Consider the following 13474-nt stretch of genomic DNA (forward strand, 5'->3'; position numbering starts at 1 on the left):
ACAATTGTCCTGTACCCGAGATACGTTGGTGATCGGGTAGCTGTTCTTGCGGAAGTAGTCGAGAAGTTCTTCATCCGAGTAGGTGAGCTCGACATCGTGAAGGATACAGTTGGGCATGTTGCAGATGGGAAGGCCGACTTCCTACTTGACGTCAGCCGATATGCTTTTTTTGTCGCGGCTGGGTGCGTAAGTAAAGATGCGGCGTCACCCGGCCGGAAAAAAAAAAAAGGAAGTGGTGTTGGGTACGGAGTAATCCACGTTAGCGATGTGTGGTGCGATCAGCGATCGTTGCGAGAAGTGTGGATCTATTCTATCCTCTTTGGTATGGATCATGAATTTTCTGAACGTGTCCAAAGAGTAAAATAACATTCAGCGCTGAGTTTTAAAGTGCGGTTGAATTGTTTACTTCTTGGGTTCGTTTTTGATGCGCATTATTGATATAATGCTTTAATGTTAGTATATTACATTTTCAAACGCAGCTCTATAAAGCGTGAATTATGTGGAAAGTGTTAAGGCAGTTATGCAGAATGAAAGGGAAGGGTTGGCTACTCTTTGTTGTAGTTGATGCGCCTAACCTTTTCCCTGGGGAATGATTCGTGTGTTCGTTTGTTTACGTATATTTGTAAATATTATTGTGTATTTGAAGTTACTTACTCTGCTTAGTACGTGCGAATTATGTCACTCAATTACTGGACAGTATGTTGCTAAATCGTTGATTTCTATTCAGTTTATTTCAATATTTTGAGGTTATGGTGTTAATTTACCTGTTTTGATATTTTCTGTGAATTTTAATCATGATTGACATGCGCGCTGCCGCATTGGTATTTGATAGTTTTGAGAATGATTTTGCATTTGCGAGGCTAGTTAATTTTATTTCCTATCGTAACCTTCCATAAAAATAGGAAAAGAACAAGAATACCCCAAATTAATGCCTTTATTTTGAAACTTTCGATGTTAATTGAGGTTATTTAGTAAATTTAGCCCTAGAACTCTCCTATGACATCCATATAGCGATATCTGCAACTTTCACGGAATACCATCAACATCAATTTATACTGAAAATACTGGCTGGAGCATTTCTTTCAACACCCCGAGTGCAGTTATTATGTGAGAAGTGTCTGTACTGGTATTTTTACTTGTTATTCAGTGGGAATGGGATTGAAAAGGATTGGGTAGATCTGTGTTTGGATCGAGGTGAAATTGTTCCTAGATACCTAACGGGACTAAGCTACTTACATTCTTGATTGTTATCTTTAACTGAGTAAATCTCCTTCCAGTCTCTGAAAGTTTGTACAGAAATCCCTCACACTTACGCTTGGATCACATCGTAGTCAAATAATTGGATAGCTATGTTCCTTCACCTGTATTTTTGAGGCAGTTTCTTGAAAGGTGTAAGTGATCGATCTGACAACACTAACTTGTTATGATGTGGAATGAAATGCAATCATTTACCTTCTTTTAATTCTTATCTTTGACCGGGTGAGTTGGCCGTGCGGTTAGGAGCGTACAGCTGTGGGCTTGCATCCGGGAGATAGTGGATTCGAATCCCACTGTCTGCAGCCCTGAAGATGGTTTTCCATGGTTTCCCATTTTCACACCAGGCAAATGCTGGGGCTGTACCTTAAGGCCACGGCCGCTTCCTTCCCTTTCCTAGCTCTTTCCTATCCCATCATCGCCATAAGACTTATCTGCGTCAGTGCAACGTAAAGCAACTAGAATCCCACTGTCGGCAGCCCTGGAGATGGTTTTCCGTGGTTTCCCATTTTCACACCAGGCAAATGCTGAGGCTGTACCATAATTAAAGCCACGGCCGCTTCCTTCCCACTCTTAGCCCTTTCCTATCCCATCTTAAAAAATATATAGTCCATTGTTCCTTCCTTAACTGCATAGCCAACTCGCTCATTACAACATTTCCTTCTGCCCCTTATATTTCCTCCTTTCCCTTTTACATCCCACTCAACCCTGTGGTGTGCTCAGTCAGTTGTCATATCATGCAATACTTGCCATCCTCTCTAACTGAAGCAGAGACAATGCTGAGTTCCTTTCTATGTTTTTTGAGTTCTTGCTTGGGTCAATGCCTGGTCCTCTCTTTTCATCTTTTACCCTACAAATGGGGCATTACAGCTGAGTGACATTTGACATTGTCACTGGCTTTTCAACAGGTAGCTGTGGTTCAAATCCCAGCAAATGGTTGTAGGGCTTTTATGAAAATTTACATCCGTGTGTTTCAGATACCTCACAGAACTGGGGAGGACCTGGCTTTGATCAAATCAACTGTCACATAAAACAAATAGCTGCTTGACTTGGTTGCTCCCTTATTCACTCACTCACTTGGTCATTACTAGAACCCGGATTATATGTAATTACATATTCTATTCCCATATTTGTAGCAATAAGAAAAGCTAAAATGTCAGTGAATCACACTAAAGGAAGCATTATTCCTTTTTTGTCTCTAACATCAAAAAATAGTTTAATAAATTAGAGTGAAGTATTTTGTCAAAGAATCGCATCCCTTAGCTAAGTTGACGGTGCAAGTCTTGGGTGTCTCAAGCTGTGTCTATCAGTCTTCCCTTGCTCAAACTTTGCCACATTGTTCTCCTCTCAGATTTAGTGACTTTTCGTTTGTGATCCCTTCACCAGTTCTCGGTTTAATGCCATATGTCAAAGCGCCTTTTCTCTTTCTTTCTTTCTTCCTTCCTTCTTCGGTTATTGCCCATGCTTCACTCCACACAAAAGTCTTCAAAAACTTTTTCCTAATAAGCATATTTATGTTTGATGAGATCAAATTTCTTCTCACTTAATAAGGACCTCCTGTGCTTGAGCAAGTGTAGAGTTAAATATTTCATTGCCGGGCAATTTGAAATATGCGCCAGTGACTTCATGTGAAGTCAAAAGGTCTTTTTCTATATATAAGAACATCCTAACAGACAGAAGGCATTTGAAGACCGCAGAACATTTGGAAAACTACTTAGTTATTAATTGTGCCTCCAAATGAAATTTAGAGGTTGAATAACATCTGCACGTTTAACTTTTCTTGGTTTTGTTTCCTTTTCTGTGTACAAATAAAGCTTAGATATTAAGTTACATATTTATTATTTAATATATATTTAATTACATATTTATGTACATATTTCTCATGTTTATATTACATATAATCCAGGCTCTAAGTCATTACTCATGGAAGGAGATATTTTCTGCATAGATGTATTAAAATTAACAGATCGTCGAAATAAGACCTATCTGTGTCGGTGTGACGTAAAGCCCTTAGCAAAAAAAAAAAAAAATAACAGATAACACATTAACAGCTGCTTTACTTATGATTATATTTTGGAAATGGCGTGGATATCAACAGTGATTGAAAATCTCTCGTACATGATAAGTGTTAACTAAAAGTAAATTTGTAGAAACTATTATAAATTTATGCTTGGAATTACCTACCTTGGAGGTAGAGATACAACTGATAAAATCAGCAAATATCTTGAATGTTGTATATTTTAAAATGGTCTTTGGCAGATTGTGCCACTTGTCTGATTAGACTCTCGTGAGATTGAAGTTATGGTTCATGTTGGTAGCCACTTAAATGTTAGAAGCCTGGGTTGGCACTTATTAGCATTTTGAAAAACTCCTTTTAGGGAAATATTTGTCAACCTAGTATCTTTGAAGACCATTAGCTTTTTAAAAGGACATTATCATAATTGAAACCACCCCACCGCAGTCCATCCCCCTTTGTATTGAAATATGCTTAAATGAAATGATGCTGGTCAGATTTGTAGCACCTTAACTCTTGCTCTGATGCATTGTATTGGGAGACTAGAATTGATTACCATGTTTATGGTTTTCTACACATGAGCAAAATAGTGATATAGTGGTACCTTATAAAACTTAATCTTTTTCATGACTTAAAAAACCTAATCCAGTCTAGGATCAATAATTACACTTAGTTCGAATCAGTCACCACTGCAATTTAGGGCAGTGGCAGATTCCCTGTCTGTTGAATACATAGTCTTTTTCTCAAATAATTGCAAAGAATTTGGAAATTTATTGAACATCTCCCTTAGTAAATTATTCCAATACATATTACCAAAGATCACACAGTAACAGTTACTGGACAGTTAATGAATTTGCAAGTTCACAGATATTCCAAGCACCCAGACTGAATCAGCAACATAATGAAATTCCTGTTTTGAATATCTGGAGAAAACCTACGAAACAACCTATAGGCCTAAGTTGGTTGGATGTAAGAACAGCAAAAATAGAATCAGTTGTGCCATAGACTGTTCAAAGGAGTTTGATTCCCTGCACTTGACTAGCTTTTACACCAAACAGTAGCCATAGGATCCATAAAATTAGCCTCGAGCGAGCGTATACACTTAAAGCATACATAGGCGTACATACGTAAATACAGGTACATACATCTTCATTACAGACTGTTATACCTTTCAACATTTAGTCTGCAAGCCTCTGTGAACATACTAAACACCTCCACAATCCTCTGTTTCTAACTATCTCTATGGCCTCATATAGTTCCATAATACATAATTAAAAACTGAGTCTAATCATCGCCGTCTTGATCTCCCTCCACTTCTCTTACCCTCCAGAACTGATACCATTATTTTCCTTAGTAACCTGTCCTGCATTGCCTTACATGACCGCATCCCATACACACAACTTCATCCATCGAGTTGATTCCTAACCTAGCCTTTATCTCCTCATTCTGAGTACCTTCCTGCCATTGTTTCCACCTGTTTGTACCAGCAACCATTCTCGCTCCTTTCATGTCTGTTACTTCTAACTTATGAATAAGATATTCTGAGTCCATCCAGCTTTCACTACTGTACAGGAAAATTTGGCTTAAAACAGACCGGTGTAAAGATAGTTTCGTCTGGGAGCTGGCTTCTTTCTTACAGACTACTGTTGATTGCAATTGCAAGCTGACTGTATTAGCTATACTGCATGTTAATTCAGTCTTGCTTACTACTCTTATCATCCTGGGAGAATATACATCCTAAATACAGCGATGATCTACCTGTTCCAGTTTTGTATTCTCAACCTGACAATCAGTTTTCTTAATACACAAAAACATTTTTTTTTTAATGTGCAAATCATGGTAGCTGAGTAACATCCTCACTGATTGAGTGAGTGGCTCCATCGTTTGGGTCATGTATATGTCAGGTTGATTGTGGGAGATAGTGGCATGACAGATTTTTACCTGTTATTGTTCTGTATAAAACACAAGCATTGATGGCTGCCATATCCAAAACATTGAAAAAGATGTGCATGAGCCATCTCCTGCCGCCATAGGTCTACTTCATTGTATAGAACCTTGCCGTCTGATCTAAGATGTCCTTGCCACATTGATGAGCAGGAATTAAAAAAAAAAATTATTGCATCAACCAAAAATCCCCATATAGAGATCATTTTTCTACATAGTGTCCTGCCTTCGATACACATTTTCTCCTTCGGATTGGTAATTTTTTGATTCAGTCCTGATAGAAAGAAGAGGGACGTGTGCAGAGCCAGTTGTACACAAACTCTTGTGTATCATCATCAAATCGCTGCCCTCCTCGGTCTTGTTTGAGTGGTCCAAACAAATAGTAGTTGCAGGGCAATAAATTTGGACTGTACGGAGGGTGTTCCAGAGGTATCCAGTGAATTTCCTCCAGCTTTTCCCGCCATAAAGTGACAGTATGCAGCCTTGCATTGTCATGGAGAAGAATGACATTTTGGATTGGTTGCCTGTGTTGCTTATTGCGATACTCAGCTTTTGCTTCATTCAAAAGGCGACAGTAATAGGCTGCATTAATTGTCCTTTGTTTGTGAAAAAAATATCCACCAGCATAACACCCGCAGAGTCCCAGAAAATGGTTTCAAGCACCTTTCCAGCAGATGGGCATGTTTTGGCCTTGACTGGACCTGCTTCGTCTCTTTGCCACCACTCCATGCTTGCTTGCTTTAACTCTGGGGTGTAACGATGCACCCAAGTTTCATCACAAGTCACAATATGACGCAAGAAATCCTCTCCTTCCTCCTCATAGCGACGCAGGAGTCTCTGACAAACTTCCTGGTGTAAAGTTTTTTGTTCCTGGTTGAGAAGACGAGGAACCCTCCTAGTAGACAAGTTCATCTCAGATGATGGTTTGAACACTTCTGTGACTTATTCCTACGGCTAAAACAACTTACAAAATGTTTATTCGCCGATCTTCGCCAATAATGTCACGAATGACAACAACCGAGTGAGTTGGCCGTGCACTTAGGAGCGTGCAGCTGTCAGCACCCGTCAGCTGCTCTGAAGATGGTTTTCCTTGGTTCCCTATTTTCACACCGGGCAAATGCTGGAGCTGTACCTTAATTAATGTCATTGCTGTTTCCTTCCCATTCCTAATCTTTTCCTGTCCCATCATCGCCTCAAGACCTATCTGTGCCGGTGCAACGTAAAGCCAGTTGTAAAAAAAAAAAACTACTTTTGTAAGATATCAGAGTGCATCACCAAGTTAAGAAATCACAGTGTTGTATACGGGACCCTTGATGCTTTGGCCCATGCAAGCACCTCTCTGTAATTTATTTTTCAAGGTACAGTGATGCTTGTCTGCGGTCTCCTTTCATGAGGTTAATTTTCCACAGCTTCTCTTCCTGCCACAAACTTTTTAGTCCACTCATACACTCGAGTCTGCGAAAGTGTTTCTTTCCCAAACTGTGCGTGGAGCCATCTCAAAATTTCGGAAGGTTTGGTGCCCTCTTTTGCGAGAAATTTATGATGCGTTGTGCAACAGGTGTGTGCACCTTTTGCTCACTCATTGCGTACTGAAGCAGCCCAGCTCTCCACCATCATTTGCGCATGCAAACCCCTTCTCCAGACACCCCCACCAACATCCTGGCTAAGCCCCGTCTCAGAATTATTACTAACAGCCACGGTACATTCAAATTCCCGTTTATATTTTATCTACCTTCGTAGTTCCATTGTAGAATTTCACTTCATTTGGTAGCCTTTTAAGAGAAGATTCATCCACTTGTGCAATTTCTACTCAATATGAATACATTCTTTTTCACTTTAGCTTGGTTAACCGAGTGAGTTGGCCGTGCAGTTAGGAGCGTGCAGCTGTCAGCACCCGTCAGCTGCCCTGAAGATGGTTTTCCTTGGTTCCCTATTTTCACACCGGGCAAATGCTGGAGCTGTACCTTAATTAATGTCATGGCTGTTTCCTTCTTATTCCTAATCTTTTCCTGTCCCATCATCGCCTCAAGACCTATCTGTGCCGGTGCAACGTAAAGCCAGTTGTAAAAAAAAAACTACTTTTGTAAGATATCGGAGTGCATCACCAAGTTTAGAAATCACAGTGTTGTATACGGGACCCTTGATGCTTTGGCCCATGCAAGCACCTCTCTGTAATTTATTTTTCAAGGTATCAACAAGACTTGTTCTCTTGCCTTTTAGTCTATCCGCAAGTTTATTAGAAGTGAAGAAATTATTGCAGGTAACATTTCTTCCCCAGCTGCATATGGTTCCAGAAGTCTTTACCACATGCTCTGACAAGCAGAAGTCGATGGTTACTGAACTTAATCTATTAAAGAAACTATTTAAAATAGTTTATCTTAGGTCAACCTTGTCAATACACTTTAAATGATTGAAAATTACTTTATTAATTCATACATGTTTCTTTAACAGATTTAGACAAGTCAATACAGGATCAAATAAAATACTTAATATGATTAAGTTTATCAACAGTTACTGAACTTGTTGGGCTTGTTCGTCATATATTGTGTGAAAGGACAACAGGCCTTGCAATGATAGAACTGCTGTGATGTAATCACCAGTTTTGTAGCACAATCGACAATTGTGCACGAATGGTTTCCAAATTGGTGACTGCTGCAAAATGGCCCCTTTGTAGTCTTTCCTGGAACGTATTTCTATCATGAAGTCTAAGAAACCTCAATGTTTCAGTAAACATATTTATGCTTATGGTACGGGAGAAGAATGGTGGACCCCATATTTGAGACCACAGTGACTTCATTGGAAAGTTCTTCACTCCATATGCGCCCCTTGCATATAAAAGACCCATCATAGCTTCCAGCGTTTCCATATCCAGCACCCAATTATCATCCTGAAGGTCTTCTTGAGCACATCTCTCAGTGCATGATATGATGTTTCCAATCATATTATCACTTACAAGAATACGGTATTCTCTTGAAGAAGGGGTAAGACACCCTAGGAACGGAGGTAGAAAGGGGTGAAATATAAACACAACACAAAACAACCAATATTAATGTAGAATCCATAGTTTTCGGAGTCGCTGATATGAATAGTGACACTCCGGATGTCGTTTAAGTCGCAGTTCAGTCCCCACCGGCATAGGGGGTAAGAACGGGTCAAAAAGGGAGGAGAGTAGAATACAGGCAGTAGAGATGAAATTCCTAAGAGGTATTGAGGGCAAGACCAGAAAGGATAGAATGAGAAATGAAGAGATAAAGGAAAGGACAGGAATCTTGAGACTTCAAGACAGGATAGAAACAACAAAGCTAAAGTGATATGGGCATATGATGAGAATGGGAGAAGAGAAAATGCCAAAAAAAAAAAAAAGCTTTTTCAGAGAAGTTAACAGGAAAAGGAGAGACCACAAGGAAGACCCCAAAAGAGGTGGACAGATTCAGAGTGGGAGTGCATAGAGAAGAGGGGAGGAAAACCAGAAGATGTACTTAAAAAGGAGAAGAGTGGTGGAGAGACAGGCAGCGATGGAAGTCCTTGATTCACAACCCGACCCAGGAAGCTGGAAATGGGAAATGAAGCTTTTATCATTTGCATGTCCACTCTGTTAACTTGTTTTTTTCCTTAATGTGTTCCATACCAACTGTCTGGGTATGCTATCATAAGCCTTCCCAATGTCAATAAATGTCATCACTATGTCTTTTCCAAACTCCCATCTTTTCTCCATCATATGTCTTAATGTAAAGATCAGGTCAAACGTTGATCTGTCTATCATAAAACCATACTGTTCTACCATTTCTCCTTCTAGCTTCCTCCTCAGTCTTCCCTCCAATACTCTCTCAAATATCTTAGATACATTGGCAATAAGGGTGATGCCTTTGTAGTTATTGCATTCCTTATTATCACTTTTTTAAATATCGGGATCCACAAACCTACTACTCTGGCGTAGTAGGGGGAGAGGTGATATTCCCTCGTGGCGCATCCCAGGTGGCAAATAGGGGGGTCCTAACCGGCTTGCTGGCGCACTTGAGGGAAATAAAATACCTCTCGCGGACCAAACACGGCCCCCTATGGGTGGGGAACACAGATGAAGAATACACCCACGGTATCCCCTGCCTGTTGTAAGGGGCGACCAAGGGATGACCAAATTAGAACCATGAGACTACTTGTGATTAGTACCGTACGCAGGGAACACCATGGGTCGCTTTTACTTGCGCGTAGTACCACTATGTTAGGTACAAAATAGGTTTGTGATTAGTAGCGACAGAGTGGCTCAGGATGCATTTTACAGTACCTGTGATTCATACCCCTATATGAGCGACACCATGGTTCTGCCTTGCCTATGCTTAGTACCCACTATGTGAGGAACACCACGGGATAGTGCGGGTCCCTGTGGTTAGTCCACAAATTCTGGTCAATGGAGTATTATAGATTTTGAAATTGTCATAACATTTTGTCTCATTTCTTACCATTAGGGGCCGATTACCTAGATGTTGTCCAACTCGTTGGCTGAATGGTCAGCGTACTGACCTTCGGTTCAGAGGGTCCCGGGTTCGATTCCCGGCCGGGTCAGGGATGTTAACCTTCATTGGTTTATTCCAATGACCCGGGGGCTGGGTGTCTGTGCTCTACTCACACACCACACATAACACTATCCTCCACCACAATAACACGCAGTTACCTACACATGGCAGATGCCGCCCACCCTCATCGGAGGGTCTGCCTTAGAAGGGCTGCACTCGGTTAGAAATAGCCACACGAAATTATTATTACCTAGATGTTAGGCCCCTTTAAACAACAAGCATCATCATCATCAAATATCGGGATAATTAAACCTTTCCCCACCCTTCTGGGATCTCTTTCTTCCTCCAGATTATTCTAAATAATCTATACAGCTACTGTAGCCCTATTGGTCCAGCTGCTTTTATCATTTCTGTGGTTACCTCATCCACTCTTGTTGCTTTACCGCTCTTCATCTTTTGTATGGCTTCCTCTATTTCTAACATCAATATCTCCTTTTCTTGTTCTTCTTTCCCCATTGTTTCTTCTTGCTCCTTCTCATCTACCAGTTCACTGCATTTAATATTTAGCATTTCTGAGAAGTATTCTTCCCATCTTTTTAGTATGTCATCTTTTTGCATCAATATCTGCCCTGTTTCAGTTTTTACAAATTCTGTATCTTCCCTATTTCGTAAACTATTCTTCACCAAACCATACAAAAACCTTTTTACTTCCCTTTGTATCGTCTTGTAAAGTGTGTGTGAAACTTTCCCAGATCTTCCGTTTCTCTTCTTGTACTATTTTCTTACATACCTTTTTGGCTTCTTTATATTTCTGCTGATTCTCGGTACCATTACTGCCTATCCACTTCCTCAAAGCCATTTGTTTCTCTTTAACTGCTTCCTTTACCATGCTGTTCCACCAAGGAGTCTCCTTTTCCTTTTTCCTCCATTTCTGAAACGTCCATTCCTCTTCCACACTGTTCAAGTCATCTTTGGAAATTTCTTTCTTCAGATCCTCTTGAAACATTTCCTTTATTTCTCTTTTAACTTCCATCCCTTTATTTTTCTTTCCCTTTTTTCTATTAACTTCGTTATTTTACCAAGTCTTAATTTGGCTACCACCACTTTATGGTCACCTTCGAAATCTGCTTTTGACGTTGCTGTCACATCTTCCAGTTGTCTACGTTTCTCCTTCTCCACCAGAATAAGATCAATCATTGTCTTTGTCTTTCTATCTCCCCAGCCATATCTAGTTATTTTTTGTGAGTTCTTTTTTTATATGGTCGCTTTTACTTGTGCGTAGTACCACTATGTTAGGTACAAAATAGGTTTGTGATTAGTAGCGACAGTGTATGGCTCAGGATGCATTTTACAGTACCTGTGATTCGTATCCCTATATGAGCAACACTGTGGGATGAGCGACACCAGGGTTCTGCCTTGCCTATGCTTAGTACCCACTATCTGAGGAACACTGCGAGATAGTGCGAGTCCCTGTGGTTAGTCCACTTATGTGAGGAACGCCATAGGTTTGCGTTGCCTGTACTCTCATCTTTTCTCCATCATATGTCTTAATATAAAGATCAAGTCAAACATTGATCCGTCTATCATAAAACCATACTGTTCATCCATTTCTCCTTCTAGCTTCCTCCTCAGTCTTCCTTCCAATACTCTCTCAAATAGATACATTGGCAATAAGGATGATCCCTTTGTAGTTATTGCATTCCTTTTCATCACCTTTTTTAAATATCGGGATCCACGAACCTGCTATGCTGGTGTAGCAGGGGGAGAGGTGATACTCCCATGTGGCGCGTCCCATGACTTACTATCTGTAATATTACTGTGGGGGGTAACATACACTAAGTATCCCTAGGGGAGGGGTGATATATAAAAATAATTGAAAACGACTTCAGCCGCAGTGGAAATGGAGGTTGAGAAGGGGTGAAAATGAATGTAAAAATAACCAAGATTATGGACGTGGTTAATGAGGAAATAAGAAATTCCTACCCTCGCTAGGGGTGGGGATGGAAGGGGGTGACCTGTAAAAATAATGGAAAATAACCTATATTAATGTCAAATCCATTGTTTGTGTGTCACTGAGATGAATTGTGACGATTTAGATACCGTTTAAGTCCACGTTCTGCCTCCAGTGGAACGGGCTGAGATAGTGTCAGAAGTAAATAGTCTAAAATCACCAGGATTAGTGTTGGATCCACAGGTTTTTGGGTCGCAAATCTGGTTATCAATACAGCTAGTTATCAATAAAATTCTAATTTTTAAAATGTAGTAATCAACTGCAGACAGGCAGGGATGGAAAGGCAGTGAAATACAGTACAAAAATAATAGAACACAACCAATATTAATTAGAATCCACAGTTTCCGGGGTCACTGAGATGAATACTGGCAATCCCGTTGTCGTTTAAGTCAAACTCAGTCCCCATCGGCATGGGGGTTGAGAAGGGGTGAAAGAGAAAATATTCAAAATTACCGAGATTACAAATGTATGTGTGTTCCAGAATAGCTTTCAGTTAAACTTGGAACATACATGACTTACTATCTGAAACATTACTGTGGGGGGTAACATACACTAAGCACCCATAGGGGAGGGATGAAATATAAAAATAATCGAAAGCGACTGATATAAATGTTGAATCCATAGTTTTCAAGTTGAACTGTGACGCTCTGGATGCCGGATAACTCATACTTCAGTCGCAGTGGGAATGGAGATTGAGAAGGGGTGAAAATGAATGTAAAAATAACTGAGATTATGGATGTATTTGGGTATGTTCCGGTATACCTCTTTACCAAACTTGGTTACTAAGATAAGAAATTCCTACCCTCGCTAGGGGTGGGGATGGGAAGGGATGACAGGTAAAAATAATGGAAAATAACCTATATTAATGTCAAATCCATTGTTTATGTGTTGCTGAGATGAATTGTGACGCTTTAGATACCGTTTAAGTCCATGTTATGCCTCCATTGGGACAGGGGCTGAGATAGTGTCTAAAGTAAATATTTTAAAATCACCTAGATTAGTGTTGGATCCACAGGTTTTGGGTTGCAAGGCTGATCAGTGACAGTCTTAATGATAGTTGGAATCATATACACCATCTATAGCGTGGTGGGTAAATACATACATATTATTTTTTGAAAGGATCAAATATTTCCTGATCAGTTCGGGCTTCCACAAGAACAAAGTTTTACTCAAAAATAAAATCATCTAAAACTTGAATTCAAACACATATAGGCTAAATAACTCTAAAACTACATAATAGATAGTAAAATTGTCTCAATAAGGAACTCTACAAAAAATCACTTCACACATAATTAACAGACAATACAAATCATAGAGGTAAACATTAAAAAAACTATCCAGGCAAAGGTGGGTACGACAGCTAGTTATCAGTGAAATTCTAATTTTTAAAATGTAGTAATGAACTGCATAAAGGGATTCTGCATTACAGTCTATAACTGTTACCGACTCCGCACTAAACGGAACCTGAAGGGATGACTGGATAGTGTTGTAGAAAAGGCGTGCCTGTCTGTTCACAGAAATAATGGGACATAAAAAAAATTGGCTGAGCTTTTGTATTCACAAGGAGAGAAGTTAAGATGACTTTCCCCCATCCTCCTCAACTTATTTGCCCTCACCCGTGCTTACAGAATGGGTGACCGTATTGGTTTATAGCTTTTGTCAGACAGTGCCTCGCCTTCCAGGACTTTTTCCTTAAGCAATCCCCATCCATGTAGTTCCATCTGATGATGTCTCGGTTGT

At 40.0% G+C, this 13474-nt stretch overlaps 1 protein-coding gene across 2 annotated transcripts in view; it reads left to right on the plus strand.

Annotated features, from left to right (window-relative positions):
* Nucleotides 1-221: 221 nt before the first annotated feature.
* Nucleotides 222-13474, plus strand: part of LOC136866472 (uncharacterized) — a 69965-nt gene continuing 56712 nt past the window's right edge. Inside the window, exon 1 of one of the 2 annotated variants that reach the window (XM_068226741.1) lies at nt 222-322. The gene's annotated coding sequence lies outside the window, so the exon portion shown is untranslated. Of the gene's footprint in view, nt 453-13474 lie in introns of both variants that reach the window. The other variant, XM_067143464.2, reaches the window with a different exon arrangement.

The sequence above is a fragment of the Anabrus simplex genome, chromosome 3 (assembly GCF_040414725.1).
Source record: "Anabrus simplex isolate iqAnaSimp1 chromosome 3, ASM4041472v1, whole genome shotgun sequence".
Classification (NCBI taxonomy): Eukaryota; Metazoa; Arthropoda; class Insecta; order Orthoptera; family Tettigoniidae; genus Anabrus; species Anabrus simplex.